At 35.4% G+C, this 25801-nt stretch overlaps 1 protein-coding gene across 2 annotated transcripts in view; it reads right to left on the bottom strand.

The window, feature by feature from the left end:
- LOC145684244 (uncharacterized) overlaps positions 1-25518 on the bottom strand; it is a 39700-nt gene extending 14182 nt beyond the window's left edge. For both annotated transcript variants that reach the window (XM_081756356.1, XM_081756355.1), the window contains exon 1: positions 25269-25518. The gene's annotated coding sequence lies outside the window, so the exon portion shown is untranslated. The remainder of the gene's footprint in view (positions 1-25268) is intronic.
- Between the last annotated feature and the right edge of the window lie 283 nt (positions 25519-25801).

Here is a 25801-nt window from a genome sequence, read left to right as displayed (position 1 = left end):
GTGTAGCAAAGGATGTAGCGTTCATATAAAGATTAAATTTGCTATTGAGTAGAAAGTTACAAAATTTTCGTAAGGTATATATATATATATATATATATATATATATATATATTTGCCAAATATTAGCCTTGTGTTTAGATTTCGTCAATCTCCTGCTGCAATACCCCACTATCTTCACTGTGTCACTTTCTGGGTTATAACAGGCGAGTATACTCCTGCCTGGATCTGGCTATTATCTGTATATTGCCTTATTTATAAGGAATCGTGAAAATGGGAAGGGGGGCTAGAAGTATATTCTCCTTCAGTTGCTCAAAGAGTCATGTTCCTTTCTCCATTTAAATTTAGAATTAACAGTTGTCAGTTGTTGAAAAGGTTCAATTGTTGTCGTAAAATCTTTATTATGTGCTCTAAGATGCGAGCATAACCGAATGAAACTCTTGAAAATTCCTTTTGTAGTTGGCCTTTTAAGCTTTCTTACCTTCTTAGCTATTTTTGGTGGTATTTTGATGGATTCTCCGCTGACGAGATATCATAATAAATTAAGCTTGTGATAGCAAAACTATGTTTTCTTAGAAGAAGCAAAACTCGTGTCTTCTAAGTTTCTTGAATAGAAGTTCTAAATCCTGTAACTGCTGCTGGAAGTCTTAACTCTTGCACATAATATCAGCGAAACTGGAAATCATATTAAGTAATCCGTCCAAAATCATTCCCGTCGTGATTGACAGCGTTTGGGAACTTGTTCCATGTCCCATAACACACCTAAAAATTCGTAGGGTTTTCCGGTGTGATTGACGTCGAAAGTCATATACTTTCGGCTTTTAGGATGAAGCAAAAATTGGAAACAGTTGGCCGATAACAAAAAAGTACTTAAGAAAGTTTTTCTTTTAAAAGAGAGCTTAAAACGTCTTCTGTAGCCTGAAAAGGATCATAAATATTTGTGTAACTATTACATTTTTGCAAGTTGAGGAAAATCAGAAATTCTTGTGTACCTGGCTTACGAAGGACGAAAAGTGGAGAACTAAAGTTACTATTGTCTGCGTGTCTAATGATCTTCGCATTGAGGAATTCTTAAGTTTGTTCACCTATTTGATTTGGTATATGGATAGGAATGGGCGGTTAACGATCATTAAAATGCAGCTTACCTTGAAATTTTAATCTTGTGAACATATCCTGTAAAATACCCAATATCATCAGAAGCATATGTAAAAACGTCCCTATAATTCCACAATAAGTCATAAACGGCCTGTTTTCTGGTCTTATGTAAGTTAGGGTTGAGGTCAAAGAGCTCTTTCTAAAAAAATTCTATTTTAAACGTTCGCCACTCTCTTCTTTTGTTGTGAATTGCTATGATTTTTCTAAAGAAATTTGTGTTTCTAGATCGTTGACAGAAATTTCTTGACTTTCCTTAAGAACCACCACTGGTGTGGTTTTCTTTATAGTAATGTTATGGCTGTTGCGATTCGAGACTAAAATTCCCATTTTGTTGACGTCAATTTTCTGGTCGAGAGCACGCAATCTATATCTTCCAAGTATTCGAGAAAGCAATGACACATACAAGGATTTTTCGTCTATTTTTTCTTTGTTACAAGAGGAATGAATGTATGCGAACTTGGAGGAAGTGCTATGTTCTTACTGAGGTAAAAACAATTTTGCTGAGGTTGCATTATGACTCAAGTTGTAAGAGATAGCAATGCATCTTCCGTTTTCTCAGCTGGTAGTGTTTGCTTCCGTGGATATTTAAAGAAAGAAACAATATTTTTTTAAATCTATGGTGGCATAAGTACGTTGGAGAAAATTAATTCCAAAAATGATTGGCATTGTCTTATCTACTATACGAAAATAGTGGATGAATGCTGTTTGTCCAATTTTGAATGTTATTAGTGCTATGTGTTTCAAATATTTCTTCCTGACATTCATTTCACTACCGTTTGGAATGAAAATAAATCCGTTTCATGTGCTATAGTATCCAAGGGCCAGATTGAAATTGTGCTTCCTGTACCAATTATTGCATTTTGTGGTCCTAATTTGGTATTGATTACTAGATTTGATCTATTAGTTTCGTCTTTTAAGTGATGTTTTCACGCCGATCTATCAATTGACTGAAGCAGGAGTACCTTAATTTGTGTCTTTTGAATTATAATTGCTAATTTCTACGTTTTCTTCTTTGAAATCTGGATAATTTTGACTGTCGGTCTAAATCATGTACATCTTGTCTCAAAAAGGTTGAGCGCATTCTTTATTGGTGTTTTGAGGCAAACATTTTCTAAGTCCAGCTTCGGGTATCTTCGGGAAAAAGTAAGCCACGTTCGAATCTCCAAGCCAGCCTTTGCAATCGGGAAAAAGTTTGCAAATGTGTTTTTCTTCTTTTAAATATAATAAGACTTGTTACCAAGTGTTTAAAAAAGCAACATTGATTGAAATACTTAAGGATACAATATTTCGAAACCTTTTTTTTTTTAATGTCAGCACATGCTTGTTTGTCATTTAGCTCTCCATACGTAATGGAACATTTAAATACGTTAAAGAATCTTTCCATATATAAAAGAATGCTCAAAGTTAAGAAATAGAACATAATTATCGCCTGAGTACTAAAATGAAAGTCAAAGTAGAACAGAAACAGCGTTTGTAATGGATATGAATGTCATAATTATCTTGAGATCCGTTATACATCGCTAGAAGCATAGTTCTAGAAGTCCTTGTGTTAGCTCATTGGTAAGCTTTCGGATTTCAAATCATAAGGTTGAGAGTTCGAATCCCGTCTAGGTTAATCATTTTTTTAATTATATTTTCTGCAATGCATGAAAAATTATATAAAATAATTACATTAGAATTCATAAGTTGTGTATATATAACATAATCATTGCAGAACATAGTAATTATTATGTTTAAAATATAACATCTGAGATAACTTTCACAGTAGGTCGGTATTATATATGAGGATGTAAATACAAGTTAGGAAAATCATTTAATAGCAATAAATAAGTTATGTAGTGTATTTATTTGCATCTATTTGTCATACAGATGTAACTTCTCAATATTCTCATTACAGCATGTCATTTACATTCGTGAAATACAATATATTTCTACGGATATAGAAAGTGTATAAACAGAGTATCCAAAGTCGTATCCTGCTTCAAGACACATAACTTTTCCCGATCCCCTTAACGTCACGGGAAGAAACACAAACTCTCTTTAGAACGGAATGTCGCTACTTAGAGTCTCATTCGAATACGTTGAATATGCTTTTGTATATTCATCTCTCTCTCTCTCTCTCTTTCACTTTGTTTATGTGTGTGTGTGTGTGTGTGTTGGGGAATATCCCAAGTTGAATACAAAATTTGCCAAGTATATGAGCATCATTGTCATCGAATACCAGAAATAGAAAGTCGTGTTTCTTCAGGTTGGGTTTGCGTGTTCATGTTAGCTCACTGGTAGAGTACGGACTTGCCAATAAAGAGGTCTTGAGTTCAAAGCCTACAGCTAATTATCATTCTTTTGTTAGTAGGATTGCACAGAAATCGGATACAAGGAGTGGTTTACTTCTAGAAATATTTTCAGAAGCGTTTAGGTAGCCCTGAAAAGGGCTGTTTTCGGGAGTTAAGGCGGGGACATTAATATTGTGTCCAAGACCCTTCTGAATTTATTACACGCTCCATTCTTCTGGGCATGGAATCTATTACATGGGTGACAAATCTATCTCCTTCCCCTACCTCCAGCCATGCTTCTGAAACAAGATGTCACAGGTCATCCTGAGTTCTTGGTGGATCTGCCTCAGGCCAACTTTCCCTTAGAGTACGCTTCACTTCTGCCCACATATTTTCCATGAGATTGAGGTCCGCTCCACGAGCGGCCAGTCGATTAAATCAATCTCAGGGTGCCCTGCGAACCATTCCTGAATCACACGGGAAGTATGTATTGGCGACTGGTATTGCTGGAAGTGAATTACACCATCAGACTGAAATACTCGTACAGATAGCACCATGATATTACTGATAATGTCTAAGTACTGAGCATTGTCCAGATGTCCTTCAATTCTATGAAACTGTCCTGCTCCGCGACTGGAAATCCAACCCCAACATAAAATAGATACATGGCCACTGCGATTGCCATCAGCCACATATCCATGGTCATATCTGGTGCCTCTCGGACGATACACAAAACGGCGTCCCTCCTTTGATGTTGTGAATATGGATTCATCTGAGAAAACTACGTTTTCCCAATTGAGACCCACATTCACCTGTGCAAACGCGAGACGGTAAATTTTGTGGTCGTCTGAGAGTTTTTCCTTCACGGCAGCAACACGGCCACGTAAACCAGCATGACGAAGCCTTCGCAGAGCTGTATGCTTACTACCAGGATAGAGAGAAACTTCCCATAGCTGTCTAGACGTCCTTAGTGGGTCTAGCCGGGCTTCGTTTACTAATCTCGCATCTTGGGCTTCGGTTGACACATGCGGACGACCAGGAAATCGTAAATTATCAGTCTGACCTGTAGCACCATATTTCCGAATCCATCGCCTCCCTGTAGAGGCCGGGACACCTACTCGCCTGCTAGCTGCAGTTGCAGAATAACCTTCCAACTCCCATAAAGTAATTACTGCTGTACGTCTATCCATAGTTACCAATGTTCTGAGCTGTGAGAAGGTAGCAATAGGTAAAAGCTAGTACCTGACGTGTGATTGGTTACTTGCACGACACGCCTACTGTGGGAAACAGCGTTGCCAGATCTAGCATAATGATGCTAGATCTAGCATAATTTGCATGTCTCTAGCATCTAGCAGCTTGCTTTTAGCATCCTGCCCAAATCTAGCACAATTTCAGCAATTTTATCAAAAAGCCGTAAAACCTGGAGATGAGAAAGAAGTTGGTCGTGGGAAGAAAAAGAACGGCAGAAATGTATCCTCTTCCATTGATTCATACAGTCGGTAAACCATACAGGCAGTCTTATTTTCCGAAGTAAGTTCGAAACGTCTTTGGGCTTTTTTGTGGCTCCACCCAGGGTTTTCTAATCCTTTAACTCCGAGGCATGGGCGGAGCTATGGGGGCCATTCTCCCCCCAACTTTTTGACCACTTCACCATCTTTATTTCTGACTTCATGATCATATTTATTCCTGAAATGACAGCTCCGAGACCGACCAAAAATCTGCCGCCCCCCCCCAGCAGACGATTCCCAACTCCCCTTATGCTGCGAAGTAATTTTCTTTCAAAATATGTAAACAAAAACTTTGGATTCATTTATACGATATATACGCCATTGAGTCTGGCAACGACTGCATTAATTTAGTTGAGTTAAAATTTTGGTGCGTGAAGTATTGAGTTCTATCCATGCATTCTTGCTCTCTGTGTATTTTAAGTTACGTTATCGTATCTCAACTTCGTTTTTTTAAACTCCTGAATTATTAATTATGAGGATCTAGCATAATTTGACCGAATCTAGCATAAGTTCGATCAGGTTTTGGAATAATTCCGAGCTGTGAGTCTGGCAACGCTGGTGGGGAACGACTTGGTCAACGACTCGCGAAAGAAATCTGAAAATGGTGCGCCGTAATAATAATATCAAAAACAGTTTTTTATAAAGGAATATTAATACATACGAAAAGCTGTTTAAAGAATGAATTGTTATACTGACTTTACGCGTATAAAAACATATACCATATACCAAACAGATTGAGCGATATGATGATAGCTGTTCTGAGACAAACTCTTTCGAAGTCCAACTTCGGGTATCTTGGGAAAACAGTAAACTAAAGCTGCTGGTTCGAACCTCCAAAGCCAACCTTAGTAATCGGGAAACGATGTACAGATATGTTTTTCCTTCTGTTAAATATAATAAGACATATTGAAATGGTATTAAGTGTAGAAAAAAGTAACATTGAAATACTTAATGATACAATATTTCGAGACTATGTATTCACACTCTCGTTTCGTCATTGTGATTTCCATACGGAAAAGAGCATTTACGTATGAGCTCAGTTATATTTCAGAAGCAGCTTCCGAAAAGCGGTCATGTTAGCTCAGTGGTACACCACCGAGCGTTTAAATCGTGAGTTCGATACCCGTTCAGGTGAAATTCTTTTATGATATTCTACTTTTCCTCAATGCATGAAAATTATGTAAAATAGTTACATTACAATTCATCAGTTGTATATATCAGTTGAATATATATATTCATATCATTTCACGACATAAGTAATTCTTATCTTTAAAATATAACATCTGAGGTATTGACAGAACGTCAGTGTGTTATGTGTGAATATTGAATACAAATTTAAAAAATTGTGTAATAGCAATAAATAAGTTATGTAATGTATTTATTTGCAGCTACTTTCATCGCAGATAACTTCTCAATATTCGCATTACAGCATTTAGGGAGAGCATATCGAAAATCGGATCGTGGTCCAAGACAAAAAACTAGCTAGCCCCAAACTGTCACGTAAGAAATTCGCGAATCGCAAAAGTAAAGTGAAGAGATTGAGGGCGGTAATTCCTTAATCGCTCTCTCTCAACTCTCTCTTATCTGCATTTATACACATAAAAGTGTATGTATGTATGTTCCAACATAACTCATGTATGCCTAGAGCAGGGTTTCTCAACATAGGAGTCGCGGCCCCTAGGGGATCGCGAAGATAGGCGGAAGAGATAAATATAGTTAGAATCTAATACCAGAAATTATTTTTAAATATTATTTTTAATTTTGTTCTGATAGGCATACTTTTATTTTTTATACACACTGTAAAGAACAATTAAAAATAAGTCTACTGAACATTTTCAAAGGGTGTAGAATTCGTGTTACTATTCGGTTGAAAGTCTCTTGTCGTCGCGAATTCCGTCGAGAAATTTGAAGCTTAAAATATACAAAAGGATAATCATGCCTGTTGTTCTGTATGGTTGCGAAACATAATCGCTTACTTTGAGGGAAGAACATAGACTGAAAGTATTTGAGAACAAGATCCTTAGACGAATATTCGGACCCAAGAGGAACGGGAATGGGGAATGGCGGAAACTTCATAACGAGGAACTACATAATTTATACGGTTTACCCAACATTGTTAGGGTCGTCAAGTCTAGAAGGCTTAGGTGGGCAGGTCATGTAGCTAGAATGGAAGAAAGTAGAAACGCTTGCAAAATCTTGACTGGAAGACCAATCGGAAAACGACCATTAGGAAGAACTAGGCGCAGATGGAAGGACAATATTAAGATGGATCTCGCTGAGATACGAATACAAAGTAGAAACTGGATCCAATTGGCTAAGGATAGAAGTCAGTGTAGAGCTTTTGTGAACGCGGCATTGAACCTCCGGGTTCCATAGGCCATGGAGTTAGTTAGTTAGTAGAGTTGTTTAAAAATGAATTTAAATCAAAGAGGTATGATATAAAACTAATGAGAACTGTATATAGAAATACTAGAAAAATACACATGCAACAAAACCTGCACATTGAAATACAATTAAAATTAAAACCTAATGAGACACCTAAGCATGGTGTAATTTCACTAGTTTAGCAATGTCCGGTTCAATCTTCATGACGAACATTATCAAGCCATTTTCAACTGATAAGCGATTTCTTATCTTTGTTTTAATGTTTACCATAAAAAACACACTTTCGCACAAGTACGATATAGCAAATGGAATTATTACTTTTAAAGCAGCAATCCCCAGACCAGGATATTCTTCTCTCCTCATCAGGCAGAACTTGTCCAATTCTTCGTTACAAAAAAAACCAGTTGCAAAGACTTGTCGCATGATCGTTCTATTATTTGGTCAAGAAGTTGTGGGAAGTTGTGGGTCGCTGGCAAGATCGTGTGATAAAAGGAGATCGTGATAGGAATTAGATTGAGAACCACTGGCCTAGAGTAATTTTAACCACATTTCTTATAGTTTCGAAAAGAGTGCTGTCGGGTTACCTATGGTGAATGGGAGGGGGATACATATAAAAGATTGCTAGAAAATGATCGATATTAGATTCATAGTTTTTGGGGTCGCTTAGATAAATAGTGAGACTTTCAATTTCGCTTAACTCCGATTAAGCTCTCATTAATAGGGATGGGCACGAACGACTTTTCTTTGAAACTCGACTCGACTCGAAACAGACATCTTTGAGGTCTACTCTTGGACTCGGCGCGAAAAATATCTTCCAACTCGACTCGGATTAGAGTCAAGTCGAACCAAAACGAGCAAAATCTTGTGTGTAGCCCTACCTAGACAATACATAGACAATAATTATTCTATCATCAATTATACTACTATTACTACAAATAATAATAATAATAATAATAATAATAATACTAATTAGGCAATGGGACTAATGTGAAATGTGGACTAATGTGGACTAATGGGAAATGCTGCACTGTTAGCGGCGCTGAAAACTTACGATTCGATTCTAATATCGAAGGATTTCGATATCTTTATGTCGCTACGTAACCACCCTGGGTGCTAATGGGAGCTTAATTGGACTTGAATTGAAAGTAGAACTATTCACCTAAGCGACCACGAAACTATGGATTCGATACTAATATCGACCCGTTTCTAGCATTTTTTATATGTATCCCGACAGTACTCTTTTTCCAGACTGTAAGAAATATACTTAAAATTGCTCTAGATATATCAGAATTATGTTGAAATACACACATAAATCCACTTTTATATTCTGTATAAATAGAGAGTGAGCGAGCGAGCGAGCGAGAGAGGGCGACTCAAGGCATCACCACTTCCACATTGCAAAAGCATATATCAGAAATTGAATTGAAAATCTATGTAAAGACTTTCTGCTGTGGCATGCTTCATAAGGAAAATTCCAGTCTGCTCACGTGACCTTTGGGGTTCATGAATTTTTTTGCGAGCGTTCCGACTTTGGATTCTCTGTTTATACCTTCTGTTTATGCATCGAATAACTTTTCAAGAACATAAATGACATTCTGTATTATGAATGTTGAGAATTACCCTCTATATGACAAATAGCTGCAAATAAATACACTACATGATTTATTTATTGCTATTGAACGAGTTTCTTAACTTGTATTTACATTCTTATATATAATACCGATCTACTGTGAAAATTATCTCAGATGTTATATTTTAAACATAATAATTACTATGTTCTGCAATGATTATGTTATATATACACAACTTATGTATTCTAATGTAATTATTTTATATAATTTTTCATGCATTGCAGAAAATATAATTAAAAAAATGATTAACCTAGACGGGATTCGAACTCTCAACCTTATGATTTGAAATCCGAAAGCTTACTAATGAGCTAACACAAGGACTTCTAGAACTATGCTTCTAGCGATGTATAACGGATCTCAAGATAATTCATATCCATTCAAGACATTCATATCCATTACAAACGCTGTTTCTGTTCTACTTTGACTTTCATTTTAGTACTCAGGCGATAATTATGTTCTATTTCTTAACTTTGAGCATTCTTTTATATATGGAAAGATTCTTTAACGTATTTAAATGTTCCATTACGTATGGAGAGCTAAATGACAAAGAAGCATGTGCTGACATTAAAAAAAAAAGGTTTCGAAATATTGTATCCTTAAGTATTTCAATCAATGTTGCTTTTTTAAACACTTGGTAACAAGTCTTATTATATTTAAAAGAAGAAAAACACATCTGCAAACTTTTTCCCGATTGCAAAGGCTGGCTTGGAGGTTCGAACGTGGCTTACTTTTTCCCGAAGATACCCGAAGCTGGACTTAGAAAATTATTGCCTCAGAACACCAGTAAAGAATGCGCTCAACCTTTTTGAGACAAGGTGTACAAGCTCAATATCCGCCCTTCCAACATACGAAACAAATTAATATCTAGTCCTCCGTAGGTGTGGCTTGTTGATTCTTTTGGGACAGTCCCTGTTTTTTCTTCCTTTTATTATTATTATTATTATATTTGTTGTTCCTCTTTCTAAATCCTTGTTGCCTTCTATACCTTGATTGTGCTATTACTAATGATAACTCTGCCATTTTATTGACCAAAGTGGAGGAATCAGTTTGAGGAGGATGTTGCTCCTGGTGGGAACGTTCTTCTCTTTTTGATTAACTTTAATATGTTTTTGCGAGTTACGCGTTAATAATTGAGAGGATTTTAAAGATAGGCTAGATTGATAGCTGTTAGGTTGTTGTGGAGGAACAGAAATATAACTGCACTGAATGCATAGCATGTTGCGTTTGTACAGGAAAAGTATAATGACAAGGTTGTTGAATGGTATATGTCATTTTTGGTATGTGAGCTAATACATATGATGGATCCTGAGGTTTGGGTATAGGGTTTTGGCCATATAACGTATTTAGTATCTGCGATAATTCTCCATTACCTCGTTTTGGTAAAAGATTATTGGCGGATTCTAAGGTAACTTTGTAAATCGTCAAGTATTTCAAATCCGTCTAATGCAATTTTATTGAGAAAGTCTCGTTGAAGTCCTAGGGATAAATGGTGGATCTCCTTATCCTCCGACGTGTAGGGGAATTTATTGTCTAATTGCACGAAGTTTACGCAAGAAGTATTAATCTATAGGTTCCTCTGGTCCCTGCTGAACTAAATCCTGTGCTCCCTTATATGACGGCACCTTCGGTCTGCTTAATGCTATTAATTTAGCTTTTAAATTTTTATAGGTTAGTGTTCCGAATTACTTATGATTCTTATGTTGCAATACTAGGTCTAATGCTGTAGCATATAAATATATCGGTAAAATTCAATTTTTCTTCGCTGACGATCACGACTGCCATGTGATCAAACAACAAAAAATCTATCTGGGTCCTCGTGCATATGGCCAGAATATTTAGTAAAGTGGAACGTACTAAACGACACAAGATGCAACTTCTGCCATGTTGGTATGTGTATTGTTTTTTTCTCCTGATTTATGTTTGCCTACCAGACATTGCTTCCGGCACAAAATGGCACTCAAAAATTAAGTAAAGGAAGAAGGAGAGGAGTAAAGTGGAACTTACAAAAATTTTGATACTGGCCTATTTGAATTTTGTGCCAGATAAAAAGTTAATAAAAAAAAGCGTCCCGTACAAAACTTTCTCGTCTAGCAACATGCAATATTTTGCGTAAGTAGAGTCAATAATGGGCCATGAATCTAGTCCTTCACCGATTTATTTATAAGAATACAAAATAGTGTTTGTTGTTTACAAAGTCAATATGTCAGTATCTCCTTTGTGACCAAGGGTGAAAGAACTGACGTTTCATACGGGAATCGCTTCGCTTATGGCAGCCAAAAGGGTGTCTTGTGGGGACTTCAGGTTACGGTTCTAGGAAGCCTCATGTCAGCCACGCGAGGTATGGTTTGTGTTGAGAAATTTCCTTCGCTTCAGAGTAACCTACAGGGATATTAGGATGGTAAAGCCCCTTAGTCCAGTGGGACCTTCAGAGCTGTTGTGGGTAGGCAACTAGTGTCAACAGATATCTACTTCCTCTGTGGTTCCCCTTTTATAAGCCTCTTTATGTTTATATATCAATAATGTCGTCACTTTTCAGTTCCCATCGTGTTGACCTTCGTGTCTTCCTGTTCAGTGTATCGTCTGCTTGTTTGTAAACGTTACCACTTATTGTCCATAAACATGTGCTCATGTTGTGAAGTGGGTGTGTTTACAATACTTATTGCTACTTTAGCTCATAAATAAAAAAAAATATCAACTGTTATGCTATCAATCAATTTATACGGAAGGATGAAATCGGAAGTCTGGCAACTTTAGCATCAATTATTTTATAGTACACAACATGAAGGTCATGCTGATTTAGAATATTGTAGTAGTTTCAGTTTATTGGATACATTAAAGTTAAATCTTATGGCATGGTTCGAATAAGGTTGCAGGTCAAATGCTTACAACCTACAATTCTAATAGTAAACGGTACATGTTTGGTTCAATGCTATTTTTATTAATTTCAGCTCTTGAGCTCTTCAACTCTTGGTATGAACTAATTTAATGAACAAATAATCGCTAAGTATGTTACTGTGGTAACTGATTTGATATAATAAAAGAAAATGTCGCTTATAACGAAAAATATATAATTAATTGGAGGCTGCAATAAGCGTAGTGAGAAAAAGTATAACTAACGTGAAATTTCAACGGTACGCAAATTAGGACTAATAATTTTGAGAATGATTACGGGTTGGTGATGTTACTAATGATTTGTACCGATTTAAAACACATTCGTTGTGGAACCGACGTGTTACCAAAGAGATTCTTATCGTGATTGACTTGATGAAAAATCTGTGATGCATATCAATGGAATTTCCTTGCTATAAACTATATCGTCACTCCATAAAATTTGAAACTTGTTATGTTTATATATCAATAATGACATTCTGTTATTCATAAGGATTGTTAATAACTGGTTTTACAATAGATGATAACATTGCAAAATTTTCATTTCACTCTTCTAACAACTAATTTTATAAAAGCAATAATTTATCTGTTTTCATATTTTGTCGTGACATTTCACTTCAAAATTAGCAATTTCTTTATCTGTATCTGTAGGCTATAACGGGGCTAGAATTTACCACTATTTCCTACTGAAGTCGCCTTACAATGTATGCAATAGCTGGAATATATTACGAATAATCCGCTCCGTTGGATGTTGACCACCGCTTTTGTACTCTACCACATAATCTTCAAAGATTTACATGAGATAAGACAGCCATATTATACATCATTTGCATACGTACAAGAGCTCGGTGAAGTCACACCAAATGATGCAGCAAGATGTAGCTCTCTTTCATGTATAGAGGCGTAGGCATGTTTGATTTTATGTTGATTCTAAATAAATGTAATAGGTTACTAAAAGTAAATCATTTTTAGCTTTATATAAAATATCGAGTGGATGCGGCTAAATTATCCTCGTCCTTTAAGCAAATCGGCTCGGAAGAGATATGGAGGAAGTTTATGACTTTTTAATATATCAGACAAAGCAAAGAGAAATCATGTGTTACAAGTAGTTACTCATGCTTACGTAAGTCATTATTGAAATCAGAAGCGAAATAATGAATTAATTTGAATTGTTTCTAACATGCTGTCGTCGCAAATTACGATTTTACTTGTAGGCTGACTTTATTTTTTCATCTTTTGTGATTTTATTTTCTTTCACTTGGCTAAATTTACAAACTATACCGTTCACATCATTGCTTCCTTTTATAGTATCATGTGATTGGAGAATATACAAGGTACATGCCTCCTTTAAAGATGATTCTATGCTATTGCAAAGATTTTTTACGGAGTTTGAACGTTAGTAATTAACACCTGACACATTTCCGTCCAAAGTAGATGAATATAGTGCACAAACATGTGCTTAGAATTTGAAATATTAAGGTCAGTGGTTGTCATCTGGAGATTATTCCTCCCTCTACAATGGTTGCAACTTATGTCTCATAACGTAATCGTTATAATTCTTTTAAATAACCCTCGTATATACAAAAGGATTCCTTAGAATCAGCACGCACCGAGACAAAAGTCTTGGAAATTAAAAACTGCGAAGTTTGTTCTCACAAGTGTTTCCTTGTTTTTGTGGTTTGTCGCTCACTTCTCTCTTCGCATAGCCTAATTTGGAAGAATTCCTCACAGCTTGGCACTCTCTTTACCTCTGTCCAAGGTAAAAACCGAAGGAGTGGACTATATGCTATAATTTGCATATTTCACAACAATCCGTAGTTATTTATGTCATTCTCTGTTTAAGTATGATTAATATACTGTTAACAACGCAATAATTAACCAATCAGTTCCTATGAGAGGAGCAATTACTAAAAAACTAAATGTTTTGTAGGAAGTACCTTTTGTTATAAAAATGTATCCATACGCGTCCATTGTGTGAAAGAGAGTAGCACTCACACAAGGTGCAAAGAGAGGGGTTCCGACAGCAAGCCAGAATCGATCACTTCAGACTACTTCCCACTTAATTTTATTTTCTAGTGATTATAGTGACATGGAAATTCTCAACGTAACACATGAATTCACATCAATCCTAGTTTCTCCATACAAATAATGGCCTATGAGGAGAATGTTTTTATTATTAAAATACTACGAAAAATTACAATTGTGAATAAAATTATATGAAAGGATGGAATACAGTAACTTACGTTAACTAAAACGAATTGTGGAACCAAAACGTGTGAAGAGTGAAATGATTAGAACAAACAGTGCATAAGTTCCTCATCTCCAGTGATAAATACTTACATTTTTCGGTCAATTAACTTTCGTAATTGCAATCGCGCGTACGAGAGTCTCGTGTCTCCCTCGCCGATACACACGAAAGGCGCCAAATAAGTTTATCCACAAAAATTCATTTGTGTTATTATTGTGTGTGTTGTGATGGTTTACAGATTCAAATATTTATACCAAATATATATTGTAATTTTTAACTATTACTTAAAGTAATCACAATACAAATGTGAAAGCGTGCATGTTATACCATATTGTTTTGTGTTAAAGAATAAGTACTGTGCATGCATATATTTTATTATGTTTATAGCTTTTGCAGTGTTATCGGTTCGTATCTTCCTTCACGGAATATATGAAGAAAGAATAAATATCACACCCAACGTTCCCCGAACTTCTGACTGTAAGATTGGGAAACCACTATTGAGAACAATTAGCTGGTTCAGCTGAGGTGAACACAGGGAAATACCACGAACACGCTATAAACTTAATGTCAATAGTAATGGTTCCAATCCCGACTTTCACCATTTTTGTCCTTAGTTAGCTGATATATGTACTTGTGGGTAGGTATTGTCCAGTCCAGTATTGTTTTCTTTCATGCATTCCTGTATCCCTGAGTACAAGGATAGTCAGGGTTCAAAACCGGACAGTCTTGGGAAGTAACGTAACGGAAGTAACGTTTCCTAGTAACGCTTTATATTTTTCCCAAAGTAACTGTAACGGTAACGCGTTACAAATTTTTAAGTAATGTAACTAGTTTGCGTTACTTTTCGGATAGGTAACCACAATATATGTATATTTTTTTCGGAAACAAATGTTTTTTTCCTGTAAGTGAATTTCTTAAGATGGAACAATTGAAAAAAATGAAATCTTGGAATTTTACGTCCCACGGTTATGCCGGTTAGGCTAAAGGAGACGGTGATAATGAGCAATGAATGAAATGGTGGAATGAAGGAAGTGGGAGGAAACGGGAGAACCCCAGAAAACCCACGCACGCGGTGTTTGTCCACCACAAAGTTCACTTGGCGGGGGCTGGGATCGAACCCGGGACCCCAAGCACCAGAGGTGAACACTACCACTGAACCACCGCGGCCCCAAGATGGAACAATTGAGCATGACCTACGTATGTCAATGACCGACAGTCACCGACACACATAAAAACAGATAAGATCATTGTGTCACTTGCTGTTTTTGTTTTTTGGAAGATGAGCACAACCTGAGAGAAATCACGTGCACTAATTGCAAGCACCTGCAAGATTTTGGCAGATGTTAACAGCTTCAAATCAATACTTTCAGTGAGTGAACTACAAGTGCAAATATACCGGTAATCTTGTAAGTATTTTACTTTTATTGTTTTTTAAGATGGAGAACGAAACTTTTTAGCGTTCGAACATTTGTAAGGTGAGGAGGATGGTGGACATAATTTAAAAGTAAAGTGTCTGAGTGCCCGGCGGGAAGTATTTATAAGCAACTAGCGTGTCATAATCAACGATAATGGGGTTAATATGAATAAACTATTCTGATGAGCAGACCTACTTTATCACTGGAAAATAGTTTGTTGAAGGTATGTAATACTGGAGTTCTCTCAAATCAGTGTGCGTATCCTGGAGTCCCGTTGATTATCGAGTTTGGAACAACTAGCTTTAAAAAGCATGTATCAATTTTAGAGTGACTGGCAAGCGTTGATTCATTCCCAGTTCACGTGTTATTATTTTATTAGTTGTAGTGTAATGCATCTCTATATTCTGTATTTTCCATTTTACATAACAACATTGTTGTTATTATATAATTAGTTTAACAGAATAATAATAAGCAGCCATTTTTTCTAACGCATTGGGATAGGCACGAGTCGAGTCAAAGGTAATTCTGTCGAGTCGAGTTCCAAGCTGATTCACTGCTTTTGACGTCGAGTTTCGAGGCGAATCGATTTTCATAAATGGCTCGCTCGTTCAGCTCGTTTCGAAATCATGGCCTGATTAAACTGGGAAGCGAAAGCTATGAGAAATGTAAGCAGTAATATGAATACTTTTAGTGTCTCTCACGAGAGGGGACTGCTCGTATCTCGTCTCGTCTCGATAACTATACCACAAGAGATTTTTATGACGAGCTCAGTTCGCCTCGGCTCAACTGAGCCGATTGCTCGAGTCGGCTCGTTTGGAGTGAACCATCGGCTCGAGCTGGGTTGGTTGGGATTAGCTATCCCTTCGGTTCGGCTCAACTGAGCGAGGGCTCTAGCCGGCTCGGTTGAGTGAGCTTTTGGCTCGGCTCAATAATGAATGAGCTGTGAACCGATGTGCTCGAGTCGTTGATAATTCTAAACCCGGGCCGAGCAGTTTTGAACATATGTGGTCAGCGCTCTATAACTTTTAACAATGTTTCGCTCGAGCTCGAATATTTGTGTTTATTTATTTATTTATTTTTAGACACAACAGGCTACATAACCCAATTACGGTGTCAGTTACATGCATTAAGCGACTATAACACATTCATACATTCATATTATAATACACTTTTGATTATAATGTAACGGCAATATCATTGACGTTTTTTCATCTACAATTATTTTTTATTACATTACAAAGGATTTCCTTGAAATTAATTTAGCTGTTACTATTAATATTCAAATCCATTATGTATTTTGTGAACCTATTATAGGCTGTACTCAATCTTTATACTGGTGACCTCTTGTTTGTATTCGTGTGTAATCTGTCGCAATGAAAGAAAGTGAAATTTTCAAGACGAGTTACATTTGTAGGAGTGCGTATTTTAAATTCTCGCAGTAAATTGGCGCATGCATTATTCGTCGCCGTTCTAGACTTAACGTATTAAAGTTCAAATTTAAAGATTGACTATTATATGTTTTCGCATATACTTGTGCCTCCCTATATGTCAAGTACCTTAGATATTTATTCTGAACTTTTTCTACATTATATACCTTTGTTTTTGTGTAAGGGTTCCATATAGTGGCTGCATATTCCAGTTTTATACGTACGTAGTGTTCATATAGCTTTCGGATAGCGGTAATACTAGTAAACTCTTTAGTGATCTTGATGATGAATCCAACGTTTCTGTACGCCTGGTCAATCATGAGATTTGTATGATTATTAAATACTAAATTTCCGCCATATACCACCCGTTAAGTCCCTGACAGTATCCGAGGTTGGTAAAGTGATGTCATTCATGTTATACGAAACTTTCTGAGGGGTTTGGGGTTAGTAAAGGACATTACATAGCATTTGTTAGTGTTCATGTTTATGATGTTCTTTTTGGACCATTCCATCAGTTCATTCAAGTCATTCTGAAGCAGTCATTTAAAGTTTCTATTGCCATTCTAAATTTTATCCCTGTGGCACCCCTAATAGCTGTATATACTCCTGAGACTTACAACCTTTGCACACGACGAATGGTTTTCTGTTTTCCAAGTAAAATTTAAATAGATCGCTGCTGAAACTAAACTGTTTAAGCTTGCTGAGCAATTTATTATGGTTTACGCTGTCGAACACTTTCGCGAAATCTATGTATATTACATATACTAGTTTCTCCAAGTCTAGTGTTTTACTTAGAAAGGTAGACATTTAGATTAAAATTTGTGACCGTTGACCTACCTGTAAGAAAGCTATGTTGTGATTCTAATATAGATGGCCGCACGTGTGCTATTATAAGCTGGTATAGGACTGTTTCATAAATTTTAGCAAAGGTGCTTAAGATTGAGATGGGTCTCTAGTTTTTAATTTCTCTTATTATTATTCGATTTCGGGATAGGTGGAACTCTTGTTGTTTTCCATTCATTACGGAATTTTCCGGATTTAATTGACAGGTTAAATAGATTTTAAACGGTGTTAGGAAGTAATCTACAAAACCCTTTACAATATAGCTTGGGATTCCATCTGGACCTACTGTTCTTTTGGATTTCATCCTTTTTGTTATATTACCAATTTCCTGCATTTATATTGATGATATACGCAGGGCATCTAGACCGTTATATATCCACACTGATTGTTCTGTTGTATTGTCTTTACTTTTACTGTATACAGACTGAAAGTAATCCGCAAACTCCTTAGAGATTTCGTCGTCGTTGTTTTTTTCTTTACTATTATTCTACAAGAAATCGGCATTTAAATGCCGTGTCTTACCTTTTACAGAATTGCATAATTCGGATGGATTTTGCTCTAAGGGTGCCTTGGACATTAATACAAAATTGTTATATGCATTCCGTAATTCATTTTTAATTTCTCTCCGTAATCTACTGAATTCTTGTTGATGGAAACTTTTACTCCCCTCCTCTTTTATTTTCCTATGATGTTTTTGATTTAATTTTCTTAATTATATCCAGTGTAAACCACGTTGGATAGTTTTGCGGGGGGGTTAGTTTTCTTTGGAACACAAAGGTCAAATATGCTATATATAGTGTCGTAAAAGCACTTAGCAGCTTCGTCTAGATCACTGTATCCTGTAAGGTAGTCCCAGTTTACCCGCCAAAGTTCAGTGTAAAGTCTTTTAAAGTCTGCCTTTCTAAAATTATATCCCGTTACATTACGCTTAGATTTTGCTTGTTTTAGACGACTAAATTGTATTTCAACATTCAGAGTAGGGTGACGTTCATCTTCTTTGACAAAGGGACAAGCTTTTTTGCTAACTTTATACGTGGTCTTAATTACTTAGAACTAGATCAAAAGTTTCACCAAATTTATTATGTACATTATTAAATGACTGTAAATTGTTAAATGACATGAAATTTTTAATGCATTGTAGTCTGGCCGGAATTTCGAGATAACTATTGTAGTCATTGAAATTTCCGTCCGGTAAATTGTAGTCAACAAGTATGAGAGGGGTACAACCTGATGGACATTTTGAATTAATTATGTCGAACACTTCCTCATATTTTTCAGTTTGTGACTCCGGTACAAAATATACTAACAGAATATAGTTACTTTTCGCATTGAAATTTAACCAACAGATATTCTACATATTAATTTTATAAGCTATCAATTATTACTACTTTATTGTATTTTAAGACCGATAACAGTGCTCCCTGTCCGTTGGTTTTCCCTGTTCTTTTGTTATCTCCATCTGTCCTATGCACATAATAGCGATCGTCAAGAATCATTGAATCATAGTGTTCTTTTTGAAGCCAAGCTTCACAGGTTGCAATTAGGTCAAAGTTGGACGATAACACATTACAAAGGAACGATGACATCTTAGTCCTTAAACCTTATACAGAGTTTTGTTATAATAAGTAAATAAATAAATAAATAATAAAAATAGTAAATTGTAGTAGTATTGTTGATAATAATCATATTCTCTACATAGGATACTTGAAAAGAGTACTTGAAACTACACACAGAATTTGGCTCGAGTGGATTCGAAACTCGACCCAAATTCAAGTCGTCTTTTGAGCCGAGTTCTCGAGTCGAGCTCAAAGATGTCTGTTTCGAGCGAGTCGAGTTTCAAACAAAACTTGCTCGAACTCCAGTAACGCAGTATGAGATGTTCATATAGCTGTCAAGCAAGAATTTGTAATAAAGAGATTCAGAACGTGCAATAATAATAATAATATTTATTATTATTATTATTATTATTATTATTATCGTGTTAGTAGTAGTAGTAGTAGTACCGAAAATTGAATAAGATTTTTTCCACATATTCAAAGTTTTTGACCAAAAAGTAACGCGTTACTTTCGAAGTAGGGTAATAGTTACTTTTGGGAAGGGAAAGTAACTTGTAACGCGTTACATTTTTACAAGTAACTTACCCAATAATGAAACCACATACTTTTAAATCTGTTTACGCAAACAAGGATTCACAGGAACATGAACCAACAAATACCCTTATATCTGGTTATTCCGACCAGGCACGGACAACCGTAGAACCCTCATACTCTCATAGTCTAACAAATTACAGGAAAGAAACAAATATAACACTTTCATTGCTCAATGATAACATTCCACCTAGGTCCGTTAACAGTAAAATCCTGACTTGGTATACCCTATTTACACCTCCATGCGCTAGATCAGTGCAGTCGTGGATATTTTAAATATGAGATGTATTGCGATTCCTGGGGACAAAAAGTGAAATCTCGAAACTGAAGACACTAGTTAGGTGGTCGCTCTCTGAACAGCCACAACGGATAACGCTTTCCAAATCAGCTGTAAACGTAACTGCCAACAAGAAGCTTAAAGTTGTGCCTTTTTCGGACATGAAAGCAGTAAAACTAAATTTACACAATATACACGGATGAAAAAAAAAAAAAAGAAGCATTAATTGACGAAGTGAAACGAATCGAAAATAATGTTTCGTTACCGTAAAACTACTAAATGGAAAAGTTTACTACAGTACCCTGATTTTACTACATTACTCTGATCTTCATTTACGCACATAGCTACTGTAACTTCGCTTGTGCTTCCTTGATGCACCCAACCAATACTGACCTACCCTGAAGGGGACAAAACGCATTTCTTGCTTGTAATGACGAGTTCGCATACACGTATAAAAGTACTCATTAGAATATTATTTATAGCAAAAATAGAGATGTAAAATAATTTAATGAAGTGGATGACATTTCAAAAACTCGCATATAAATTTATAAGACGTATTATATTAACACTTTAATTTTTAGCTGTTTCACTCCTGAAATATATATAATCAATTATTCAAGTAACGTACTTCAACATATTATTTCCAATAAAAAGATACGTGAAACTATTCAAGTTACTTTTAAAACATCAGAAACCTTCTACTTTTTCTGCCTACATAGGTAAGTATTACAATGAATAAAAGAAAGGTCTTATCCTATTTAGGGGAGAAAATAAATTTGTAAAATCTACAGAAGAAACAGATTACTTGCTTTCCCAAGACCATTGTGTGAGTAATCAAAATATATGGGGATCTTACTTTTCACACATATGACAAAAAATAAAGCGAAACAAACCTTATGCATTTCAATACGTAATACTTCATAACGAAGGTAAGATGAAGTGAACTGGTGTCTCAAGGCAGTGTAGAAACTGATCAAACAAGAGTCGTAAGCTGTGACTAGTGGTGGGTAAATTCCTAGCAAGATATTTTTCGGGAATATTTCCGGGAGGATTTCCAAAAATGGGAATTTTAAGGAAATTTATGTACAATCACAAAGAAAATTGCATTCTATTACTATATTATAATTTCAAAGGTAAATTCATTTTTATATGATAGTATATTATTACAGTTGTAACAGAGGAGTCTTTAAATGTATATTCTGAACGATGGTAGGTTATTTTCTTAATATTTTTATTATATTTAGAGAGTAAGCATAAATGGATATTTATTTAAAATATATTCTATGAAAGTAAACATGTTTCAAAAATGGTATAGTAAGACCACATACTTTTAAACCGCTAAACAGTTTAAAATCACATGTAATGGATTTTCTAAACTTCACTCTACTACTGATATTATGAACTTATTAAATTTTTAAATGTTATAAACAAATTAGGTTGGGTAACTGCCAGAAGACACATGTCCCACCACTTTGTCAACATTTGCGCATAAATATGAATGTTCAAATATTTGCAAGGTACTTCCCTATCTTTATAATTTTGCATGTAACATTGCCACACACGACCTTTCTTCCTATTTCTCGAAATTTCAGGCGTTAATTCAGATGTAAAAGATATCCGAGTACTTTTCAGAAATTCGAGTCAGAGAGATGAGAAAGACCGACGTCTATTACTAATGGTGGTTCAGATTTTATTAATAGTACGTCATCTCTATTTCTACATAGTTCTATATTATGTTACATAATGGTTCCTTTTCATCATTTGTAAATTAGTACTTTGCTACTTTTGGCTATTGTTTAGCTTTGAAGGGCCAGATTTTGCACCTACCTTTTGCGATATTCTATTCCGATGCGGTTGTTTTATGGCTTCATACGTTAAATTACGTTACCAAAATTAAATTCAGACAGCCTTGCCGAGCGAGCGTAAGCGAGTGAAGGCGGGTTAGAGCACCGCAGGGTACGTTGTTTTCTATCTTCGTTACCAACAATTCACTTCTCACATAAATCACTTCTACTTACCTTTACGGTTTATACAAATTCCCTACTGCCTAAAAATATCATTGTGTTCGATACTTTCTTGACTACTTGAACACCACTATCAACTCATTTCTTCCGTAAATCATCCTATTTTTTGCTACTTTTGGCACCTCAATACTAAACAGTTGCCCTACTTCTTAGTGCAAATGAAAATGAAACAAAAAATTATACTATTAGTTATATAAAGTACAGTCAAAGTATTTTAAATTTTTTAACCTCCAAATTCTTTAAAACCTAGAAGTAAATCATAATATGTTAAAACAAAGTAATTAGTGAAACATAAACAAACTATTTGCTGAGCAAAACAATATATTCACATAAAAAACCACATGCGTGTAATATGTGAATATATTGTTTTGCTCAGCAAATAGTTTGTGTTTCAGTATATACAAAGCAAAGCTTCTACTTATGGAAAATATTAAAGTAATTAGTCATATTGTTCTTATAATTTGGAAGATAAAGTGAAGAATTGGAAATAAATTCCTTCCCGGGAATTCATATGCTAGAGAAAAAAACCGGGAATATTCCCATTTTTTAAATTCCTTCCCACCGGGAATATTCCCACTGCCCATCACTAGTATCGAACACAATGTTTTTCAGGGCAGTAGGGAATTTGTACAAGAAAGGTAAGTGAAAATGATTTATGTGAGAAGAGAAAGTGAATTGTTGGTAACGAAGATAGAAAACAACGTGCCCTGCGGTCCTCTAACCCGCCTTCGCTCGCTTGGCAATACTGTTTGAATTTAATTTCGATAACGTAATTTAACGTATGAAGCCATAAAACAACCGCATCGGAATAGAATATTGCAAAAAGTTTGTGCAAAATCTGGCCCTTCAAAGCTAAATAATAGCCAAATGTAGCAAAGTACTAATTTACAAATGATGAAAAGGAATCTATTTGTAACGTAACGTAGAATTATGTATTAATAGAGATGAATTAGTATTAATAAACCCTAAAGCACCATTAGTAATAGACGTCGGTCTGTCTCATCTCTCTGACTCGAATTTCCGAAGAGGAACTCGGACTTCTTTTACATGTGAATTAACGTATGGAATTTCAAGAAATAAGTAGAATGAAAGGTCGTGTATGACAATGTTGTGCTAAAATATAAAGATAAGTAAATATCTTGCAAATTATGTGAACATAAATATATATGCGCAAATATTGATAAATTGGTGAGACATGTATCTTCTAGCATTTACCCAATGTAATTAGTTTGTAACCTTATTTAATGTGTTTATAATATCAGCAATAGAGTCAAGTTGGGCAATTCCACTTACATATAAATTTAAACTGTTACTATATAATTTTTTCACACATATTTAATTGATAAAACATATTGTAAATAAATATATATTTATGCGTACTTCCCAAATATAATAAAGTGTTAATAAATTAACATGGTACAGTTAAGAATACACATTTTAAAGAATCCTCTATGAACAACAATAGTAATATGTTGTGATATAAAAATTAATTCAACTTTAAAATCATAATATATTAATAGAACGCAATTTTCTTTCTGATTGAACATAAATTCCCATTTTGGAAATCCTCCAGGGAATTTACCCATCACTAGCTGTGACACAAGCAAGACATGTGTTTTAATGCTATATGGTATGCTTTTCTTATCATCCTCGTTATGTGTACACAAATAGTCGCTGAAGCGCCTCCCACTTGGGACTCTCTACTACAACACCCCATAAATTTCCCTTCTGCGTTACTGCAATAAGTAGGCTGCACAGCATTCGTGCTCTTTTGGGGTCACTAGCAAAAGTTGATCTTTAAGATGGTGTGTGTTTTACGCATTGCAGTACCTATGACATTATCTCCACATGCTGCTATCATCTTTAGGACTTCTGAAGGCAATTTGCAACAATCAATGACACTCTTTACTTAAAAAAACAGTGTAAATAAGTCAGTAAGACTCTCCTTACTGCTAATAAGATTCAACATTTTATCAATTTCAATGTATCCCCATATAATAGGAAAGGGTCCATGTTCCGTTAAGGGGATCCAAAACAGCACTGGACCCCCTTAAGCTAACCTAACCTGACCTAAGCTAATCTAACCTAACCTAATATAACGTTATATTATGTAATCAAACGAAAATCAATAGAAAGAAGTGGTGTCAAAGACACTGGACCCCCTTAACGGAACATTGACCTAGGTAAGTACCGAAAAGAAAATGTTGGAATAAAGCTAAGCGATACAAAAAAAAAAAAAAAAGTTTTTAATGCGTCTCACCAAAACGATCCAAATTAAATTAGTAACACTACTAGGTTTCGATCTGATTACCAGGTAATGGTGATCTAGGAAGATTATAATTAAAAAAATGGAAAACCATTTCGAACCGTGTGTTGTAGCGTGCAGGTTTGAAAATAATTGTTGAAAAGTCGTAATTCTTTCACTAATTTCGTTCGTAATGTTCTACAAAAATATTTGTTCTGGGTGACATGACATTACTTCTTTTAGCACAGAAAAGATTCAAAGGAGACACAAGGATTAATTTCTTAAAATATTACCATTCTTATTCGATTTGTGTATAAATGCGGTATTCCGATCACTGACATAAAACAATACAAAACAAACACACACACACACACAACAAACCAACAAGTGCTACGTGACCGGCAAAACAGAACAAATACTTTCCAACAGTAACGGCGCACTAGCGACGGTGAGTATACCTACGTGTAAGTGAGGGTAATGAAAACAAGTACACTTTACCAACGATGCGAGATACAATCGCACTTTTTATGGTGTCACACTAGTAACGTTATACTTTTAAACATAAAATACAGCTCCTGCACAGGGCGCAACAATACATCTCAGGTAGAAAATATTATTTTGTAGTCATCTTTCATACTTACCCATAGTTAAGCACCTGAAACGATTTTACACTAGTAATCCCACACTTGTAAACCTAAAATACGGCTGCATTCCTTTCTATTTATTTCTGTCGAATGCAAAAAAAAAAAACAAAAAAAATTCTAGCTATAGGCCTATGTCTTCATGTAAAGTATTGAATTTTACCTGCAAACTTTCCAAAATATGGTGTGCCAAAATTAAATCAGCATCTGTTGTAGAAGTACTGGTATCTTATATCAAACGGGTTAATATTTGTCTGAGATTGTTATAAATATATACTATGCAGCATGGAAATTTGTTACTGTGAAAAATTATTACTGTTTAATTTATTGAAAACTTGAATCATGGGAGTTAATTCTGATTACCAAACACACAATTTGATCCAAGTATAAATATATGGAAAAAGGAAGTATAATTCAATCAGTGATGCCAATTCCGTCAGAGCCGTTTTCCCTTCACAAGCTTCAGAATTTCCCTTTTCCGGACAAAATTTCCCTTCATCCAAACCGTTCAAGTACTGTATTTAGTAAACGTATTTTTAATTGTTTTCACTTCCACCCCCTCACCCCAATCTTATAACCACATACAAGCAGATACCTGACAGCCTTCCTTTGAGCTTACGCAGAGTTTGAACTTGATTTGTTGTTTAGGTATCTAATGGGGCGTTTACACTTAGTCGATTTCCGTTCGATTTAGTT

The sequence above is a fragment of the Thermobia domestica genome, chromosome 4 (assembly GCF_964235325.1).
Source record: "Thermobia domestica chromosome 4, izTheDome1.hap1.1, whole genome shotgun sequence".
NCBI classification, from domain to species: Eukaryota; Metazoa; Arthropoda; class Insecta; order Zygentoma; family Lepismatidae; genus Thermobia; species Thermobia domestica.
Note: the sequence above shows the minus strand (reverse complement) of the source record. Positions and strands in the feature narration are given on the sequence as shown.